This window comes from Nerophis ophidion, linkage group LG18, assembly GCF_033978795.1.
Source record: "Nerophis ophidion isolate RoL-2023_Sa linkage group LG18, RoL_Noph_v1.0, whole genome shotgun sequence".
NCBI classification, from domain to species: Eukaryota; Metazoa; Chordata; class Actinopteri; order Syngnathiformes; family Syngnathidae; genus Nerophis; species Nerophis ophidion.
The window spans coordinates 8148337-8171536 of record NC_084628.1 but is presented as its reverse complement, the minus strand read 5'-3'; the positions used below and the strand labels follow the sequence as shown (position 1 = coordinate 8171536).

At 40.6% G+C, this 23200-nt stretch overlaps 2 protein-coding genes across 6 annotated transcripts in view; one reads left to right on the top strand and one right to left on the bottom strand.

The window, feature by feature from the left end:
• The window catches only part of mcamb (melanoma cell adhesion molecule b), a 126132-nt gene that overhangs the window by 10425 nt on the left and 92507 nt on the right, over positions 1-23200 (top strand). The window lies entirely within an intron of this gene.
• Positions 1-23200, bottom strand: part of rnf26 (ring finger protein 26) — a 145369-nt gene that overhangs the window by 71072 nt on the left and 51097 nt on the right. Inside the window, exons 1-3 of one of the 3 annotated variants that reach the window (XM_061878670.1) lie at positions 15093-15312; positions 12453-12580; positions 12265-12361 (exon numbers count right to left, since the gene is read on the bottom strand). The gene's annotated coding sequence lies outside the window, so the exon portion shown is untranslated. Of the gene's footprint in view, positions 1-12264; positions 12362-12452; positions 12581-15092; positions 15313-23200 lie in introns of those variants that run through there. The other 2 variants (XM_061878672.1, XM_061878671.1) reach the window with 2 other exon arrangements.

Genomic DNA, 23200 nt, shown 5'->3' with positions numbered 1-23200 from the left:
CTTCTTTGTGGGGGCATTGTTGATTGTCATGTCATGTTTGAATGTGCATTGTGGACGTCGTCTCTGCTCCACAGTAAGTCTTTGCTGTCGTCCAGCATTCTGTTTTTGGTTACTTTGTAGCCAGTTCAATTTTAGTTTTGTTCCGCATAGCCTTCCCTAAGCTTTAATAGCTTTTCTTAGGGGCACTCACCTTTTGCTTATTTTTGGTTTAAGCATTAAACACCTTTTTACCTGCACACTGCCTCCCGCTTTTTCCGACATCTACAAAGCAATTCGCTACCGGCTGCCACCTACTGATATAGAAGAGTATTACACAATTACTCTGCCAAGATCTAGACACACAGACACTCAACAACAACACATCATTTGCAGACTATAATTACTGTTTTGCAAAAAATATTTTTAACCCAAATAGGTCAAATTAGATTATCTCTCACGGCACACCAGACTGTATCTCACAGCACACTAAACAGTGGTTAAAAACCCTGCTGTAGAGAGTTAGAAAGTGCCTTAATGATTGTCTGTAAAAGAAAAAACAACAAAGTAAAATGTTGACCAAAGTACCACCATTACATGTTATGTAGATCACAAGGAAAAAAATCATAATGACCCCTTTAACTAAAACAATTTCAATAGGGACCCTTGCCTTACAGTATGCTTACAATACACCATTTTCACCCAAAAAAAAACAAAAACATGGAGTTGGATTTACCAGAATGTTTTCATTATTTCAAAAAAAAAAAAAATAAACTAGTAATTTTCAAAGTTAGCTAAAAGTGTGTTCAGGGGTTTTTGGACTTCCAATTGTTTGGTAGACAAAAGGTGACACAGCGTCAAAAGGCCGGTTTATTCTACCCTTTCCGCTCAGACACTTTGCTGCTGCTGTGCGGGAAACATTTGATTGTCGCAGTGAAGTCCACTCAGGCCGTTGGCATGTGGACACAGCGTCTGTGTGGATGTCCACATGAGCGCCACATCTTTTGTCTCCATCCTCGATGACATCAGAGGAAAAACGGCCCGGGGTGTTGATGTGCAGCAGTGACCCCTTAATAAGGACGTATTCACTTCCTGTGACATCAGCCAATGGAGTGGGGCCAAAGAGCAGCCCCATCTAAAAGTGGCTGCCGTCTGCTCTTAGCACCCACAATAAATGGCTTTGTTCTGCTGTTAAAGCATGCAAAATGGAGGCTGGACATATGTGGATACGAGGCAAGCAATGCAGTGTGTTGGAAGTCCATTCATTTGGAGTTTTTCTCACAGTAAAGTGGTATTCTTTTATTTTATCTTTACAGTCCTTTGTTGGGGGCCTTTAGATTATGTTTGATGCGCGAATACATTTGGGGCAATCTAAAATGTTGTATACCAAAATATTTGTATTTTGGTAAAACACTTTATTGACTCTCTTTTGTTAACCCTTTATTATTGTTAGAAAAAGCTCATATATATTCAGTATGTATATTAAACAAGAAGCGAAAAGACTAGCAGTAATTGCTGTGACTTAGAGAAGGGAACAAATAAAAATTGCTTCTTCTTACACCTTTTTGGACATGTTCAATTGTGCAAGTAGAAATGTGTTATTCTTATTGTAGCTCTTAACCTTTGCCAGAAAAAATATCATTTCTATTTGCCAGTACAGTGGTTCCTCAACTTAAAAGCCTACTGAATCCCACTACTACCCACCACACAGTCTGATAGTTTATATATCAATGATGAAATCTTAACATTGCAACACACGCCAATACGGCCGGTTTTAGTTTACTAAATTGCAATTTTAAATTTCGAGCGGAAGTATCATGCTAAAAAGTTGCTGTATGATGACGCGTGCGCGTGACGTCACGGATTGTAGAGGACATTTTGTTCCAGTCCGATCCAAGCTATAAGTAGTCTGCTTTAATCGCATAATTCCACAGTATTATGGACATCTGTGTTGCTGAATCTTTTGCAATTTGTTCAATGAATAATGGAGACGTCAAAGAAGAATGCTGTAGGTGGGAAGCGGTGTATTGCGGCTACTGTCAACAACTTGTGATCTGATTGGCTATCGCAACTGTCCATCAACTGTATGTGTTCTGTTCGTTTACACTATGTTGGTTCAAAAGGCTATGGCTAAATTCATAAAGCTCTGGCAACAAACCAGCTGACTTCTGATTGGATGAAAGCTCTAATGTAAAAACTAGCAACATGGGAGCTTGACATGAAGAGAATATGATGGATAATTTTCTATATCAATGAAAATTTAATTAAAAAATTTGACAATTTGTAGGGGTGTAACAGTACACGAAAATTTCGTTTTGGTACTTACCTCGGTTTAGAGGTCGCGGTTAAGTTCATTTTCGGAACAGTAAGAAAACAACAAAATATTATTTTTTTGTTTATTTATTTACCAAATTTGTAAACAATGGCTTTATCCTTTTAACATTAGGAACACTAATAATTCTGCCCACGTTAATCAACATTAAACTGCCTCAACTTGTTGCTCGGATTAAATAAAATGACAAAACTTTTCTTCTTCATATGAAAAGTGCAACATTAAACAGTTTCAAGTCAACTCATAATGCTTAATTTATTACAGCATTTGGGAAGCCTGTAGTTGATTTTTATTATGTAAATGTTATATTTTTATCAACATGTGATAGCAGGGACCCTGCCATTCAAACTAGGCTGCTACATTACTAATGATTAATGTAACTATAGCTGAAAAAATAGCACATAGCAATAGGAGAGACTATTCATCCCTGAACACCATGGAGTTCATGTAGGCTTGATGATGCACTTACAGTATTATATCACTAGCATACACACACACACATGCACGCACGCACGCACGCACACACAAACACACACACACACACACACACACACACACACACACACACACACACACCGCACGATGAGCTAACACACACACCGCAAAATGAAATAACTTCACGCTAAAAGTTAATTAGCCTTCACCTCAAGCTAGGACTGCGAGCGAGCTGAGCTGCAGTTTGTTTCTAGAACGTCACCTAGAACGTTTATTATAATTTGGTGAGAGACCGCTGCTCACCTGCTAAACGCCTATCGGCTGACTAAATGTGCCATGAATATGCACTGCTGAATGGTTGTTACCACTCTGAATACTCACTGCTGATTGGCTGTTACCGCTATACATGTAACCAATCAGATGGTTGTGTGGGTGGGACAATGCTGGGTACTGTGTAGGAGACAGAGGCAGAACGGAGTGGAGCAGCTTGTTAAGACTTTAGCTTAGGCGGCTACTTCATATGTTGGTGTGGAAACTCCTTCGGTACACCTCCGAACCGAACCCCCCATACCAAAACGGTTCAATACAAATACACGTACCGTTACAACCCTATTTTTTTTATTGATAATCAGATTAATTTAATAATTGAATCCATCCGCTAACAGATGTTGATCTGCATAGCACCGTCGCGGCTCAAAACTCAAAACGTCAACACTCAATCACAGGACGCGCAAATGTCACGTTCAACGTGAGGCGAGTTAAAAGGCCTTACTGACATCAACTCGTGACAGTATTATTTTTTTGTGGTGGCGTGTGGGAGGGGCAAGCACTAATTAAATTGATTTCAAGTCATTTAAACGGGAGACATTGATTTGAGATCTTAGGAGCTCCCTTACAGCAGTGGTTCTCAACCTTTTTTCAGTGATGTACCCCCTTTGAACATTTTTTAAATTCAAATACCCCCTAGTCACAGCAAAGCATTTTTGGTTGAAAAAAAGAGATAAAGAAGTAAAATACAGCACTATGTCATCAGTTTCTGATTTATTAAATTGTATAACAGTGCAAAATATTGCTCATTTGTAGTGGTCTTTCTTGAACTATTTGGGAAAAAAGATATAAAAATAACTAAAAACTTGTTAAAAACGTCAAAAGTGATTCAATTATAAATAAATATTTGTACACATAGAAGTACTCATCAACTAAAAGTGCCCTCTTTGGGGATTGTAATAGAGATCCATCTGGATTCATGAACTTAATTCTAAACATTTCTTCACAAAAACAGAAATCTTTAACATCAATATTTATGGAAAATGTCCACAGAAATATCTAGCTGTCAACACTGAATATTGCATTGTTGCATTTCTTTTCAGTTTATGAACTTTCATTCATATTTTGTTGAATTATTATTCAATAAATATATTCATGAAGGATTTTTGAATTTTTGCTATTTTTTAAAAATCTCACGTACCCCTTGGCATACCTTCAAGTACCCCCAGGGGTACGCGTACCCCCATTTGAGAACCACTGCCTTACAGAACCAATTAAGCTCGTAAGTTGAGGTACTACTGTATTTCTGTTCCTGGAAATGACTTTCTTCAGACTGCTGATTGGTTACAATGGTCGTACAGTTATGTTTTGTTTTTATTTAGCAACCAGTAAAAGCTAATTGTAAAAAAATAAAAAAAATAAAAAAAATATTTTAAAACTTGATGTTGTGGCCACAGCCACTGAAAGCTGGTGGACACAGCTGGTGTTAGTGCTGTCTCTTTTCTTTCTTCTCAAGGATTAATGCCAGTCATGCCAGTTGCTAAATATAATACTCTAATACAACTCTATTACTTGCCGGCATTTTAATCGCTGGATAGAGACAGAGTCTTTTCAATCATGCCACACAGTGACAGAGAAGTCAGACTTTCAAGTGTTATGGACACACTTTGTGGGGGGTTTTGTACAGTGTGTCTTTGTTTGATGTGATGAAATAATCTCCTGCAAGCTGCTTCATCAGAACAACACTTTAGCTGATATGGATGCTGATCCACTGATCGGTGAGACCTTTAAAGGCCATACATGCTAGGAATAGTGAAACACTATTCTTAATCGGATCTTACCGACTTGTGACATATCTTCATTATGGAAGTATGAAGTGTTTTTATCTGCACTAGACGGAGTCTTGAGATACTGTACATCCATCCATCCATTTTCTACCGTTTATTCCATTCGGTTTTGTGGGGGGCGCTGGAGCCTATCCCCGCTGTACGACAACTCCTAAGTTAAAGTCCTAAATATTTAGTTTACAAAGACATTTTGGCCATTGTGTGCTTCAATTGTGCTTTAAAATAGGAAAAGATCGGGACTGTTTTATTGTCGTGTTACGGTCTCTTGCGTTTGATGGCTGCAACATGTTTGAAAAAAATCGGGCACAAGTGGCAAAAAAGACTGAGAAAGCTGAGGAATGGTAATCAAACACTTATTTGAAACATCCCTCGGGTGAACAGGCTAATTGGGAATAGGTGGGTGCCATGATTCAATCATCAATCAATCAATGTTTACTTATATAGCCCTGAATCACTAGTGTCTCAAAGGGCTGCACAAACCACAACACAAACGACATCCTCGGTAGGCCCACATAAGGGCAAGGAAAACTCACACCCAGTGGGACGTTGGTGACAATGATGACTATGAGAACCTTGGAGAGGAGGAAAGCAATGGATGTCGAGCGGGTCTAACATGATACTGTGAAAGTTCAATCCATAATGGATCCAACACAGTCGCGAGAGTCCAGTCCAAAGCGGATCCAACACAGCAGCGAGAGTCCCGTTCACAGCGGAGCCAGCAGGAAAACATCCCAAGCGGAGGCGGATCAGCAGCGCAGAGATGTCCCCAGCCGATACACAGGCAAGCAGTACATGGCCACCGGATCGGACCGGACCCCCTCCACAAGGGAGAGTGGGACATAGGAGAAAAAGAAAAGAAACGGCAGATCAACTGGTCTAAAAAGGGAGTCTATTTAAAGGCTAGAGTATACAAATGAGTTTTAAGGTGAGACTTAAATGCTTCTACTGAGGTGGCATCTCGAACTGTTGGGCACTATGTTTTCATGCTGACAAAGAAACGAAATATTGTCGATTCATCCAGGGTTATTCATGTAGGACTTTCAGCAAATTAACTGAAAATGCATCATAATTTATGCTATTTTTTATCCTATATAACAGGGGTCGGCAACCCGCGGTTCTGGAGCCGCATACGGCTCTTTGATCACTCTGATGTGGCTCAGCTGCTGAATTGCCGACCCCAACGATTATTCCTGGAGGTTTCCGGATTTTAGTGCCTCTCTCTCAGAAATCACCCAGGGATAACATTCTCCAATTTTCACCTGGACTTCAATATTGAGGGTGTGCAGTTGTTGCAATGCCTTTAACCTCCTCCACAACATATCGTTGCGGCCGCTTTTACACCACGCGATCTGCGTGTCGACTGATCACATTTAAAATTCAGCCTCTGTTAACACACGTAAGCGACTGCAACGCATACTTAGTCAATAACCATACAAATTACACTGTGGGTTGTAATATAAACAACTTTAACAATCTGACTAATACGCGCCACACTGTGAACCCACACCAAACAAGAATGACAAACACATTTCGGGAGAACATCGGCACTGGATCACAACATAAACACAAACGAACTAATACCCAGAATCCCATGCATCCCTAACTCTTCTGGGCTACATTATACATCCCCGCTAGCACCAACCCCCCCCCCCAAAGGCCGCCCATCTCAACCAACGCACGGAGGGGGTAGGGGGATTTGGTGCTAGCGGGGTGTATAATGTAGCCCGGAAGGGTAGGGATGCATGGGATTCTGGGTATTTTTTATGTTGTGTTACAGTGCCGATGTTCTCCCAAAATGTGTTTGTCATTCTTGTTTGGTGTGGGTTCACAGTGTGGCGCATATTAGTAACAGTGTTAAAGTTATTTAAACGGGCACCCTCAGTGTGACCTGTATGGTTGTTAAACAAGTATGCCTTGCAATCGTTTGCATGTGTTTTCAGAAGCCTCATACGACATGTGACTGGGCTAACATGCTGATTGAACGTGTTATAGAGGGCCCCAGAAGCAGCCCCTCCACAGGGTGCCCTTATTATTGTTGGTCGAGGGAAAACCTGTAAACATTCGTGAGAATAGTTGATTTGACATCCGGGAGTCTCTCGGATTATTCGGGATGCTCTCAAGCGGCATTCATATAAAACTCTCGGGCCCCACTATCGTTACATTTTCATATTAAGGTGCGGGCCGCGTGTCTGATACCCCTGGTTTATACATAGCACAAAGTAAAAAAAAAATCTGTATGCAGTGTTATTTCATTTTAAATTTCTAAAGAGTTTTGTGGCTCCCATTGTTTTCTTTATTTTGTGAAACGGGTCAAAATGTCTCTTTGAGCGGTAAAGGTTGCCGACCCCTGATAAAAACATTCAAATCATTTTCATTCAAAAAAATGGTTAAAACTTTAACATTTAGGCAACATTTTTTTTTAAATAATTTAAAAAATGTCAAGTTTGTTGTTGTTTTAATATTACATTATTTTATGGTAGTTTTTCTTACTTAAGTAAATGGGACCTGCACCATTATTATAGCATGTAAAAGCACCAATGAAGAGAGAATAGGACGTATTTTTGAACATAATTAATACGACATGTTGAATAAGACAGTCCTGTTAGGCAAAAACTCAACAAAACCCAGGGACAACTTCCTTCCTTGCACTGTAAAGCGAGTGTTTCCATAAAGATGTCATTCAACGGGGTTCAAATTGTTTCACTGCTAAAATTGCATTCTGCTTGGTGATGACAACAGCACAAAGTCTTGGCAGCAGCTGTGTCCACTACAGTACTGCGTACGAGTATTGACCAGTACCACGATAATGGTGATAATGGACACTATGCACCGGATCGATAGAAGGATCAAACAGTAAAAGACCTGCACCACTCAGGTGAACTACTACACACATCACAGCACAGAAAGCTCAAAAAGATAGTTATTTGAAACACATTTTTAAAAGCAAGTCTTGTTAGCGACTATATTCCTGTGCCTAATAAAGACGGACATGCCATTAAATTAATGCGTATGCGTCTTGCAAGTTCCGTTATAACTGACACATTTTCTAATAGAAACAAATAGAAACACTCTTGACAACAATCCAATGCAACTATATTTGCGTGCGTTGATAAAGGTGCCTTTCAAGTAATTCAGAGCTGACACCTTGTGCAAAATGATCAGAACAACTGGAATTAAGACTGAACATAAAGTCAGGGAAATTGCAGTAGAAGTAATGAGACGAATGCTCAGTGTTAGCACAGGCCAGCAAAACGTCAACATGTCAAGTAAAACAACATCATAATACTCTGAGATGTTAAAAGGTCTCCTGTATTTCACCCTATTTAGAGGACCATCAGTGGGCATCTTTTTGTAAACATCCATCCATTTTCTACCGCTTATTCCCTTTTGGGGTCGCGGGGGGCGCTGGCGCCTATCTCAGCTACAATCGGGCGGAAGGCGGTGACCACCCTGGACAAGTCGCCACCTCATCGCGGGGCCAACACAGATAGACAGGCAACATTCACACACTAGGGCCAATTTAGTGTTGCCAATCAACCTATCCCCAGGTGCATGTCTTTGGAAGTGGGAGGAAGCCGGAGTACCCGGAGGGAACCCACGCATTCACGGGGAGAACATGCAAACTCCACACAGAAAGATCCCGAGCCTGGATTTGAACCCAGGACTGCAGGATCTTCGTATTGTGAGGCAGACGCACTAACCCCTCTGCCACCGTGAAGCCCAATGTTTTTGTAAACAAAGGAGTTTAATGTGGATATTGTGTGACTGCGTTGGAGTCTCATCTGTATGTGATGTCTTTAGACTGCTACAGTATGTTAGCTTTTTGTTAGACGGTCATTCTAAAACTTTGTAAAGGGGTTAAAGCCAAGCTTCCCAAGTTATGAGAACATTACAATGTCAAAATGATGCCTTGTTTGTCTTTTATTGCAACAAATAACTTAAAGGCCTACTGAAACCCACTACTACCGACCACGCAGTCTGATAGTTTATATATCAATGGTGAAATATTAACATTGCAACACATGCCAATACGGCCTTTTTAGTTTACTAAATTACAATTTTAAATTTCCCGCGGAGTTTCTTGTTGAAAACGTCGCGGAATGACGACACGTGCGCGTGACGTCACGGACCGTCAGGAAATATTACCACAGCACCATTTGGGGCTGAATCTTTTGCGATTTGTTCAATTAATAATGGAGAAGTCAAAGTAGAAAGATGGAGTTGGGAAGCTTTAGCCTTTAGCCACACAAACACAAGGTGATTCCTTTTTTGAAATTCACAAAGGTGAAGTGAAGTGAAGTGAATTATATTTATATAGCGCTTTTCTCTAGTGACTCAAAGCACTTTACATAGTGAAACCCAATATCTAAGTTACATTTAAACCAGTGTGGGTGGCACTGGGAGCAGGTGGATAAAGTGTCTTGCTCAAGGACACAACGGCAGTGACTAGGATGGCGGAAGCGGGAATCGAACCTGCAACCCTCAAGTTGTTGGCACGGCCGCTCTACCAACCGAGCTATACCGCCCCACAGGTGAAGCTTTACTATGGATCAGAGCGGTCAAGCGAACATGGATCCCGACCACTTGTCAACCGGCAGGTTTCGGTGAGAAAATTGTGTTAAAAAGTTGCCTCTTACCGGAGATCTGTGGAGTTTGCGCCGTCCTTGTATCTGCCGTGACTTCCCTCAGACACTGGCCTCAAGACACCCGTGGACAAACCCCTCCGACTATCAGGTACTATTTAACTCACTAAAACACTAGCAACACAATAGACAGATAAGGGATTTCCCAGAAAAATCCTAGTAAATGTGTCTAAAAACATCTGAAGCCTTTTTTTTTTTTTTTTTTTTTTAACATTATTTATTTATTTTTTTCTAGTCCTTTGCTATCAATATCATCATCCACAAATCTTTCATCCTCGCTCAAATTAATGGGGAAATTGTCGTTTTCTCGGTCCGAATAGCTCTTGCTGTTGGAGGCTCCCATTATAAACAATGTGAGAACGTGAGGAGCCCTCACCCTTGTGACGTCATCGTCTGCTACTTCCTTTAAAGGCAAGGCTTTTTTATCAGCACCAAAAGTTGCGAACTTTATCGTCGATGTTCTCTACTTAATCCTTTCAGCAAAAATATGGCAATATCGCAAAATGTTCAAGTATGACACATACAATGGACCTGCTATCCCCGTTTCAATAAGAAAATTTCATTTCAGTAGGCCTTTAAAAGGCCCTGGTATTGCTAACACTTTTGTCACCTTTTTTACAGAACCTAAAAATTATGTACACATAAACTTAGTAATTATGAAAAATATGGACAACTGTAAAATAAATGTGTTTTGTTAAACAACTAATGGTAATATAAGGTAGCCGGTGGTGTGTTTGTTATATTTTTGCTTTGAAAAATGCAACTGTGAGCCAGTTGCAAATAAGCCACTTCAAGCCAAATGTGATGCCGAAAATCAGGAGCACCCTTGAAGGGAGAAATACTTAGTCAGAAGCTGCGGAAAAATTGAGCAAGAAGAGCAAAAGCAGCGCTCAAAAGCGATAAAAAATAATCGAAGTTGTTAGTATTCTGTTTTGCGTCCTCTTCTACTGATGTTTTCCTCTAGATGCTTTCGGAAATCCTGAAAGAGCATGAGGAAACACAGGCTATGATGTCTTTGGCAGGGAGGGTGGAAATGCTGATTCTTCTAGATTTCTTTTTTGATCACAATGTTAACCATATCAGTTTGGAAGTAATCATGGACCGGGGTGACAAAAAAAAATGCAATTTTGTATTTGTAATAGTAGTTTTACATGCCTTTATCCACACTGTGTATGGGGGAAAATGGGCTCCCGTCCTGTAGAGCAGTGGTTCTCAAACGGGGGTGCGCGTACCCCTGGGGGTACTTGAAGGTATGCTAAGGGGTATGTGAGATTTTTTTTAAATATTCTAAGAATAGCAAAAATTCAAAAATCCTTTAAAAATATATTTATTGAATAATACTTCAACAAAATATGAATGTAAGTTCATAAACTGTGAAAAGAAATACAACAATGCAATATTCAGTGTTGACAGCTAGATTTTTTTGTGGACATGTTCCATAAATATTGATGTTAAAGATTTCTTTTTTTGTTAAGAAATGTTTAAAATTAAGTTCATGAATCCAGATGGATCTCTATTACAATCCCCAAAGAGGGCACTTTAAGTTGATGATTACTTCTATGTGTAGAAATCTTTATTGAAAACTGAATCACTTATTTTTCAACAAGTTTTTAGGTATTTTTATATCTCCATCCATCCATTTACTACCGCTTATTCCCTTTCGGGGTCGCGGGGGGCGCTGGCGCCTATCTCAGCTACAATCGGGCGGAAGGCAGGGTACACCCTGGACAAGTCGCCACCTCATCGCAGGGCCAACACAGATAGACAGACAACATTCACACTCACATTCACACACTAGGGCCAATTTAGTGTTGCCAATCAACCTATCCCTTTTTTCCAAATAGTTCAAGAAAGACCACTACAAATGAGCAATATTTTGCACTGCTATACAATTTAATAAATCAAAAACTGATGACATAGTGCTGTATTTTACTTCTTCATCTCTTTTTTTCAACCAAAAATGCTTTGCTCTGATTAGGGGGTACTTGAATTAAAAAAAATGTTCACAGGGGGTACATCACTGAAAAAAAAGGTTGAGAACCACTGCTGTAGATGACACCATATCAAAGTACAGTTACTGTAGTTATCTACCAATTACTCAAAAACTAATTGATATTATAATAAATAACTGGCAGATTCATTTTCAGGAGCAAAAATCCATTAAAAAAACATGTTAGTGTAAGTTCGTCATCTGGACGCGATCGGTGCTTTAATTTACTATCCATCCATTTTGTACCGCTTGTCCCAATTGTGAAGTGTGTGAAGTGAATTATATTTATATAGCGCTTTTCTCTAGTGACTCAAAGCGCTTTACATAGTGAAACCCAATATCTAAGTTACATTTAAACCAGTGTGGGTGGCACTGGGAGCAGGTGGGTAAAGTGTCTTGCCCAAGGACACAACGGCAGTGACTAGGATGGCGGAAGCGGGAATTGAACCTGCAACCCTCCAGTTGCTGGCACGGCCACTCCACCAACCGAGCTATACTTATTTACGTTTAAATTTAAAATTGGCTAACCAGCCAGTAGTGGTCTCAGATTATGTTGGCCTATCATTGTTGCTAATGTTACTGCTCATCTAAAGATGTGATGTTAGCTGTTGCACAGACTTTGGCTTGATCTAAACAATACGATTATATCAAGATAATTTTTTTATCCACTTCCTGCTAAATCACGTCAGATGAATGCCTGTTTTGTTTCAAACTCGGATGTCTTCCGTGTCATTGTTATAAAGATGGCTTTTTTTTTAAATGCTCCAGACTCACATTATCCTTCTGTTTCTTCTTGGTCTTTGTTGTTTCAACCTCTTCTCAGCGAGGTCGGAGGTGACAAAGGCGACTGTAAAAGGACATTTCACAGGCTCTGCAGTCAAAATCAGTAAAAACACAAAACAGGATGAAGGCTTTTTTTTTGTGTGGCGTCTGCAGATTCCTCCAAGACAAAATGAGCTTACCTTTTGAGACGGCTAGAAAAGCAGGATGTGACTTCTGACTGCTCCAAAGGGTTGAAAGGCCACGTGTCCTCTGGCGATGATGACGTACTCTCATCATCGTTATCATAATAGATAAGTAGATAGATTTTCTATGGAGGCCAAATTTTTTACACAAATAGTTTGAATATTATTCATTAATACATGTGGAATAATTGATTAAATTGTTCATAAATGAATGATATTGTGAAATACAACCTTAAATAATTATACTGAAACTATTCATTATTTATTTATTTCATGTCCTCTTTAATTATTTAATGGTATGAATTTTTTATGTGAAGTATTGTTACTGAATAATACAAATATGCTGCTAAACTGTGAAAAGAATTAACTGGAGATTTGGAATATTTCTTTCACAGCAAATATTTCAAAGGCTGACATGCATGAAATACATTTTAATCATCTTTTTTTTTCGTTTATTTTCTGACTCTTAGCAGATTGTTTAGTGTCATTATCGATTTTTGGTTGACTGTAGCTTTAAATAAATCAATAAATGGGTTGTACTTGTATAACGCTTTTCTACCTTCAAGGTACTCAAAGCGCTTTGACACTACTTCCACATTTACCCATTCACACACACATTCACACACTTTAGTATTTTTTTACATCCTAAATTTAAATACCCTCAAATTATTCATATTCTGGTGAAATTTTGGCTTTATGGTAGAATAATATAGATACAAATAATAATAATGATGAGGTGGCGACTTGTCCAGGGTGTACCCCGCCTTCCGCCCGATTGTAGCTGAGATAGGCGCCAGCGCCCCCCGCGACCCCAAAAGGGAATATGCGGTAGAAAATGGAATGATGGATGGATGTAGCTTTAGTATTTTTTTACATCCTAAATTTAAATGCCCTCAAAATATTCACATTCTGGTAAAATTTTGGCTTTATGGTAGAATAATATAGATACAAATAATAATAATAATAATGAAAGGCGACTTGTCCAGGGTGTACCCCGCCTTCCGCCCGATTGTAGCTGAGATAGGCGCCGGCGCCCCCCGCGACCCCAAAAGGGAATAAGCGGTAGAAAATGGAATGATGGATGGATGTAGCTTTAGTATTTTTTTACATCCTAAATTTAAATGCCCTCAAATTATTCACATCCTGGTAAAATTTTGGCTTTATGGTAGAATAATATAGATACAAATAATAATAATGATGATGAGGTGGCGACTTGTCCAGGGTGTACCCCGCCTTCCGCCTGATTGTAGCTGAGATAGGCGCCAGTGCCCCCCGCGACCCCAAAAGGGAATAAGCGGTAGAAAATGGAATGATGGGTGGATGTAGCTTTAGTATTTTTTACATCCTAAATTTAAATGCCCTCAAAATATTCACATTCTGGTCAAATTTTGGCTTTATAGTAGAATAATATAGATACAAATAATAATAATAATAATAATGAAACGCGACTTGTCCAGGGTGTACCCCGCCTTCCGCCCGATTGTAGCTGGGATAGGCGCCAGCACCCCCCGCGACCCCAAGAGGGAATAAGCGGTAGAAAATGGAATGATGGATGGATGTAGCTTTAGTATTTTTTTACATCCTAAATTTAAATGCCCTCAAATTATTCACATCCTGGTAAAATTTTGGCTTTATGGTAGAATAATATAGATACAAATAATAATAATAATAATGAGGTGGCGACTTGTCCAGGGTGTACTCCACCTTCTGCCGGAATGCAGCTGAGATAGGCTCCAGCACCCGCCGCGACCCCAAAAGGGAATAAGCGGTAGAAAATGGATGGATGGATGGATGTAGCTTTAGTATTTTTTTACATCCTAAATTTAAATGCCCTCAAATTATTCACATCCTGGTAAAATTTTCGCTTTATGGTAGAATAATATAGATACAAATAATAATAATAATAATTATGAGTTGGTGACTTGTCCAGGGTGTACTCCACCTTCTGCCGGAATGCAGCTGAGATAGGCTCCAGCACCCGCCGCGACCCCAAAAGGGAATAAGCGGTAGAAAATGGATGGATGGATGGATGAAGCTTTAGTATTTTTTTACATCCTAAATTTAAATGCCCTCAAATTATTTACATTCTGGTGATATTTTGGCTTCATGGTAGAATAATTTAGATACAAATAATAACAATAATGAGGTGGCGACTTGTCCAGGGTGTACTCCACCTTCCGCCGGAATGCAGCTGAGATAGGCTCCAGCACCCGCCGCGAACCCAAAAAAGGGACAAGCGGTAGAAAATGGATGGTTGGATGTTATAATGAAAATACAAACGTTGAATGTAAAAATATAATAATAATATAAAAATCTATTATTTGCAATTTTTTTGTAATATATGTTCATTTTTAGAGCAAAATACACCATTTCAATACATTTAAAAATCACTTTAATCTAAATTTCAACTGTTGATGATGATGTTTTTAAACACCATTTAATTTGTCCTTATTAGAAGTAAACCTGAAATTCTGTGTATGTTTCCAGTTTAACTCTTTAAAAAAAAACTCACAGTAATTTTGCAACTTGGATTTCGGAGATAAGATGTAAGGAATAAATAAAAGTAGCTGAGCTTACCAAGAAACACTTTGTCTCATATTTTCATCTAAAAAGAAGTATCTGATGATGGTGACTCACCTTCAGGTGTGCCAAGTGTCTGATGACTTCTTGTGATGTCTGATCTTATTAATAACTTGTCAATGAAAGTGACCAACAGTACTTTTGTACAACTGCCTTTAAAGTTGTTTTAGGTATATTTGTAAGCAGTAAAAAAGTAGAATTTATCTTGATAAGAACTCACAAAAGGGACACTTCCTGCTTAGTCGTTGCCCTTCTTCTGTCACACCTAGATAGCTCACCTTGCCTTCTATAGCGCCCCGAGTGGTGAGGAGGAATTACAACATACACATAGTTAAAAGCCTACTGAAATGAGATGTTCTTATTTAAACGGGGATAGCAGGTCCATTCTATGTGTCATACTTGATCATTTTGCGATATTGCCATATTTTTGCTAAAAGGATTTAGTAGAGAACATTGACGATAAAGTTTGCAACTTTTGGTCGCTAATAAAAAAGCCTTGCCTGTACCGGAAGTAGCTGACTATGTGCGCGTGACGTCACGGGTTGTGGAGCTCCTCACATCTGAACATTGTTTACAATCATGGCCACCAGCAGCTATAGCGATTCGGACCGAGAAAGCGACAATTTCCCCATTCATTTGAGCGAGGATAAAAGATTCGTGGATGAGGATAGTACTCTGGAATGCCCTCCCGGTAACAGTTTGAGATGCTACCTCAGTAAAAGCATTTAAGTCTCACCTTAAAACTCATTTGTATACTCTAGCCTTTAAATAGACCTACTTTTTAGACCAGTTGATCTGCCGCATCTTTTCTTTTTCTCCTCTGCCCCCCCCTCCCTTGTGGAGGGGGTCCGGTCCAATGACCATGGATGAAGTACTGGCTGTCCAGAGTCCAGACCCAGGATTGACCGCTCGTCAGGACCCAGGATGTTACGGCTCGCCTGTGTATTGGTTGGGGACATCTCTACGCTGCTGAGCCGCCTCCGCTTGGGATGGTTTCCTGTGGACGGGACTCTCGCTGCTGTCTTGGATCCGCTTTGAACTGAACTCTCGCGGCTGTGTTGGAGCCACTATGGATTGAACTTTCACAGTATCATGTTAGACCCGCTCGACATCCATTGCTTTCGGTCCCCTAGAGGGGGGGGGGGGTTGCCCACATTTGAGGTCCTCTCCAAGGTTTCTCATAGTCATAATTGTCACTGGCGTCCCACTGGGTGTGAATTCTTCCTGCCCACTGGGTGTGAGTTTTTCTTGCCCTTATGTGGGTTCTTCCGAGGATGTCGTAGTCGTAATGGTTTGTACAGTCCTTTGAGACATTTGTGATTTAGGGCTATATAAATAAACATTGATTGATTGATTGAGGATAAGAGTGTAGGACTAGAATACTTTTTTTTTTTAAAAAAGGCGAGGGCAGTGAGAGCGATTCAGATGTTATTAGACACATTTACTAAAATAAGTCTGGAAAATCCCTTATCCGCCTATTGTGTTGCTAGTGTTTTAGTGAGATTATATAGTACATGAAAGTCGGAGGGGTTTGGCCACGTGTGTAGTGACCGCCAGTGTCTCTGAGGGAAGCCACGCAGCTGCAGCAGGACGCAAGCTCCGCTGATGTCTCCGGTAAGAGCCGACTTATTACCACAATTTTCTCACCGAAACCTGCCGGTTGACAAGTGATCGGGATCCATGTTCGCTTGACCGCTCTGATCCATAGTAAAGCTTCACCTTCGGGAATTTTAAACAAGGAAACGTGTTGCTAAAGGCAGCAGCAATACACCGCTTCCCACCTCCATCTTTCTACTTTGAGTTCTACATTATTAATTGAAAACATTGCAAAAGATTCAGCAACACAGATGTCCAGAATACTGTGTAATTGTGCGGTTAAATGGGACGACTTTTAGCCGTAAGTGGTGCTGGGATAAAATGTCCGCTACAACCCAAAACGTCAACAGGATACCTCGCGGGAAATTTAATATTGCAATTTAGTAAACTAAAAAGGCCGTATCGGCATGTGTTGAAATCTTAATATTTCATCATTGATATATAAACTATCAGACTGCGTGGTCGGTAGTAGTGCCTTTCAGTAGGCCTTTAAAGTTAAGTTAAAGTACCAATGATTGTCACACACACACACTAGGTGTGGTGAAATGTATTCTCTGCATTTGACCCATCCCCTTGACCACCCCCTGGGAAGTGAGGGGAGCAGTGGGCAACAGCGGTGCTGCGCCCAGGAATCATTTATGGTGATTTAACCCTCAATTCCAACCCTTGATGCTGAGTGCCAAGCAGGGAGGTAATGGGTCACATTTTTTTATAGTCTTTGGTATGACTCGGCCGGGGTTTGAACTCCCAACCTATCGATTTCAAGGCGGACACTCTAACCCAGGGGTGTCAAACGGATCAGGCCCGTGAAAAGGTTTTATCCGGCCCGAGGGATGAGTTTGCCAAATATTAAAATGAGCTGCTTTTTTTTTTTTTTTTTTTATAAACAAAATAAACTGCTGTTTTAAATGTGTCCACTGGATGTCACAATAGCAATTCTGTTAGGCAAGAAAGGGTGACTGTGGCTCCTCCTCCTCGACCCACGTGAAACCTAAAACCTGCCGTTTTATGTCTTCTGCTTCGAACACATCGTCATTTGGCACCCTTGTTGCCTCAAAATGTCTCTTTTAAACACGAGAAAAGTGAACTTAACCCTTTTATTAGTTTTTACCTTCAATCCCAGAAAGGCTGTGACTTAAATTTTAATCATGGCTTTGTACAAACCCCGTTTCCATATGAGTTGGGAAATTGTGTTAGATGTAAATATGAACAGAATACAATGATTTGCGAATCCTTTTCAACCCATATTCAGTTGAATGCACTACTTTTTTTTTACAAATTATAATTAACTTAGAATTTCATTGCTGCGACACGTGCCAAAGTAGTTGGGAAAGGGCATGTTCACCACTGTGTTACATCAACTTTTCTTTTAACAACACTCTTGGGAACTGAGGAAACTAATTGTTGAAGCTTTGAAAGTGGAATTCTTTACCATTCTTGTTTTATGTAGAGCTTCAGTCGTTCAACAGTCCGGGGTCTCCGCTGTTGTATTTTACGCTCCATAATGTGCCACACATTTTCAATGGGAGACAGGTCTGGACTGCAGGCGGGCCAGGAAAGTACCCGAACTCTTTTACTACGAAGCAACGCTGTTGTAACACGTGGCTTGGCATTGTCTTGCTGAAATAAACAGGGGTGTCCATGATAACGTTGCTTGGATGACAACATATGTTTTTTTACCTTTAGGGCTGTCCTCAAGTTTGGTCCCAGGTCTCCGGAAGGGTGTCAGTCCTAAAAATGTTATAAATAAGTCAGTCATAAGTTATTATTTTTTTCATTTAACACTGTCTGTCGTTAAAACATTTTAAATTTTTTAAATGTATTTTTTTATCAAGTGAAGTGAATTATATAGCGCTTTTCTCTAGTGACTCAAAGCACTTTACATAGTGACACCCAATATGTAAGTTACATTTAAACCAGTGTGGGTCGCACTGGGAGCAGGGGGGTAAAGTGTTTTGCCCAAGGACACAACAGCAGTGACTAGGATGGCGGAAGCGGCAATTGAACCTGCAACCCTCAGGCACGGCCACTCTACCAACCAAGCTATACCGCCCCAATGCTTATGGCCTTTATGTCAACACCCTTATTTATATGGCAAACACACAAACTATGCAACATTTTCCCCCAAAACATTTCGAAGTGGAATATTTGACGTGAAGTAATTGGAACCCTTAATAGATCAATAATTCATAACAATAAAAAAAGAATAATGTTGAAAATAAGCCAAATGTATATTTTTATTTTTAAACTATTAATGCTTAAGTCTGTAAATCTCGATTATAAGATTTTAAAAATGTTTTCATATATTTTTGTTTGTTTGATGCCCTTTTTGGGAAAGAAAACTTTGTTTCTCACAAAATATGCAACAATCCCCCCCCCCAAAATATTTGAAAGTGTAATTGTTCCATTGAGGTAATTGGAGCCTTCAGCTGGTCAATAACAGTCCGCATTGCAGCTTTGTGTTATTAATGTCAACATTGCAACTTTTTCTTGTTACATGTCACTGTTTACTCTTTTATTACACTCTTTTGTTTAAAATTTTTATTATAGTATTTTTTAGAATGGGCCGGGGGCCACAAATGGCCCTCGTGCCGCACTTTGGACACGCATGATCTAAGTCAGGGATGCCCATTACGTCGATCGCGAGCTACCAGTCGACCGCGGGGGGTGTGTCAGTCGATCTCCAGCCAGGCTTTTAAAAAAAATAGACCTAAAAATTAGTGATCATCAATCTTCACCAAGACGTCACTTAAATGACATTCACGGTACCGGAGGGTCTTGTGAGATGACGCTGGCTGCTGCAAGATCATTATTATGAAAATATGACCGAGAGGAAGGCGAGAAACACTTTTTATTTCAACAGACTCTCGCGCCGTACCTTCCGTCAAAACTCTAAAGGCCGACTGCACATTTCCTATCTTCACAATAAAAGCCCTGCTTCATGCTGCCTGCGCTAACTAAATACATCCATCCATCCATCCATCATCTTCCGCTTATCCGAGGTCGGGTCGCGGGGGCAGCAGCCTAAGCAGGGAAGCCCAGACTTCCCTATCTCCAGCCACTTCGTCTAGCTCTTCCCGGGGGATCCCGAGGCGTTCCCAGGCCAGCCGGGAGACATAGTCTTTCCAACGTGTCCTGGGTCTTCCCCGTGGCCTCCTACCAGCTGGACATGCCCTAAACACCTCCCTAGGGAGGCGTTCGGGTGGCATCCTGACCAGATGCCCGAACCACCTCATCTGGCTCCATCAGAGTACATACATACATACATACAGAGTCTCGGAAAACTGGCGTGCACAAGCGATCCCTCAGAAAGCTGGCGTGCACATCACTTGTGCACGCCAGCTCTCCGAGACTCTTATTTTGTTAGCGCAGGCAACATGAAGCAGGGCTTTTATTGTGAAGATAGGAAATGTGCAGTCGGCCTTTAGAGTTTTAACGGAAGGGACGGCGCGAAAGTCTGTTGAAATAAAAAGTGTTTCTCGCCTTCCTCTCTGTCATTTTTTCATAATAATGAACTGGCAGCAGCCAGCGTCATCTCACAAGACCCTCGGGTGCCGTGAATGTCAATCAAGCAAGCTACGGAATTTGCCGCCAATGTTTTTCTTGTAAAGTGTATGGAAGCTGGATGAATTAGATGCCAAAAACCAACCACTTTCATGTGGTATTGTACAGAAAGGACAACTTTTTTTCTCCTCCATTTGAAAATGTGGGCGTTATCATCATTACTGTCTGATTCCAATCAATGCAAGTCATCAGAATCAGGTAATACACCAACTTATATTCTTGTCTTTGTGAAAGAAAGACATCTATATGTGTTACACATGCTTGTATTATCATCAAACACACTTAACTTGTTTACAAAAATGTCTCTTTCATAAATAAATAAATATAAATGATATATATAAATGAGGTAGATCCCCTCGAGTTGGTCAATTGAAAAGTAGCTCGCCTGCAGAAAAAGTGTGGGCACCCCTGATCCATGTGAATAATGGAGCTGAAACTGAACCTCTCATGCAATCATCCAATTGCAAGAAATGTTAAATATGACTGAACACTATTTATATTCCCTTGAGCATTTTCTCTTCAATTTCTTGGTTAGTGTCATTTTGGAAACATTTCAATCAGCTTTTTGTTCCCGACATAAGTCAAAGTTTGCTTACTAGCCCCCAAAGGAGAGCCAGTTGTTCCCGCTTGTCATTCACACTGACGCCAATGTGTAGGGGTGGGGCTTTTACATGGGCGACGATTGGATTTCAGAAAATGATGAACATTCCTGCACTGAGCATCGGGTGTGAAGTACCAAATGAAGTAGGCATTCCCGATGTTGGGGAATTATGGAACATATTAATATATGGCAGTAACGTGTGCAATAAAAAATGCACCCAGAAACATTCAAACTAGCTTGGGTTGAAAGAAAACAGGTACAGTAAATGCTAATAACCAGAATGCTTCAATTAACTACAGTAGGGAATGGATTCATATGGTTCTCCCGTGAAAGGGGTTTTGCAATGCAGTCTGCTGAAAATAATGGAAAATGCAAGTCTACATAGCAACTGACGCAGTGATCAAAGTTGGAATTGACACAAAACACATTTAAGATATTCATCTCTCAACTGCCATTTGGCGACTAAAGGGGATAGTGCAAACCCCCAATTGTTCACGTTTCAGGTGTCGGGTAAACCGTGACAAATGGGGCCATATAAATCCCCTTCCTGCTGTATTCTACTTTGGAACCACTACACACAAAAACATTGAACATTTGTCGAAACATCTTATACTTATATAGCCCTAAATCACGAGTGTCTCAAAGGGCTGCACAAGCCACAACGACATCCTCGGCTCAGATCCCACATCAAGGCAAGGAAAAACTCCAACCAATGGGACAATGAGAAACCTTAGAGGGCACCGCAGATGCCCAGGTGGGGTATAAACATGCATCTCTATTGTGTTGCCTGTGCTACTATTTACCTCACAAATAAACCACATGGTGGCGCTGTTATTAAACCACAAAATGGGATTGACTTGAAATTTCTGACACAGCTCAATGCGCTCTACAAAACAACCGCTGTAACTTTAAGATGTTTAGTCAAATCTCCTTGAAATTTGGTATTAATCTTTATGGGGTTTTTTTTTTGGCTTTTTGTGGCTCAAATTTTATCAAGATCGGTTAAAAAAACATTGCCGCCATTAATTAACCAAACCACAGTTGGACCTTACAGTTGCAACTAATTGCCGAAAAGTCATTAGTTTGGTTTAGTTTATTAAGGATCCGGATTTAGCCGACACCACAGAGGAGACTATTCTTCCTGGGGTCCAGGCAAAAAACATCACACAGTCACAAAACAAAAGATTACAATGCAGTATACCATGATAATAACATTTTGTAATACAAAAATAGCAACAACAATAAAAACAATAACTTGGAGTTTACATAATAATGTTCATACCAAATATAAAAGAGAGCAATATAAATATATATATATATATCAATCCATCCATTTTCTACCGCTTATTCCCTTTTGGGGTCGCGGGGGGCGCTGGCGCCTATCTCAGCTACAATCGGGCGGAAGGCGGGGTACACCCTGGACAAGTCGCCACCTCATCGCAGGGCCAACACAGATAGACAGACTACATTCACACTCACATTCACACACTAGGGCCAATTTAGTGTTGCCAATCAACCTATCCCCAGGTGCATGTCTTTGGAAGTGGGAGGAAGCCGGAGTACCCGGAGGGAACCCACGCATTCACGGGGAGAACATGCAAACTCCACACAGGAAGATCCCGAGCCTGGATTTGAACCCAGGACTGCAGGAACTTCGTATTGTGAGGCAGACGCACTAACCCCTCTGCCACCGTGAAGCCCATATTTTTACAAAAATAAAACAAAAAACCAATGGCCTATAATATGCACATTAGTGTACCAAAGACAAACCATGTTTTAAGTGACAAAAAAGTACCATAATAAATCAAATATGACATACTTCAAAGGGGACCTGTGATGATTTTAATCGACCTTTTAAACAGCACGGTGGACAGGGGTTAGTGCCTGGGTGTCAAACTCTGGCCCGTGGGCCGAATTTGGCCCGCCGTGTAATTTCATTTGGCCCTTGAGGGAATATCAAATTAAGATTAGAGCTGGCCCGCCGGTATTCTACAGGGGCGGTGCCGCTGTAACAACGCATTTGCCAACCCTCCCGAATTTCACTGCCCCTCCCGTAAACCTCCCGTGGCAACAATTCTTCCAGTTTCTCCCAATTTTCACCCGGACATCAATATTGGGGGCGTGCCTCGAAGGCACTGCCTTTGGCGTCCTCTACAACCTGGCTTCACGTCCGCTTTTCCGCCATAGAAACAACATGCGATCCCAGTCACATAATATCTACGGCTTTAACATACACGAATGAATACCTTGCATACTTGGTCGACAGCCGTACAGGTCACAGTGAGGGTGGCCGTATAAACGACTTTAACACTGTTACAAATATGCGCCACACTGTGAAGCCACACCAAACAAGAATGACTAACACATTTCGGGAGAACATCTGCACCGTAACACACGTAATACC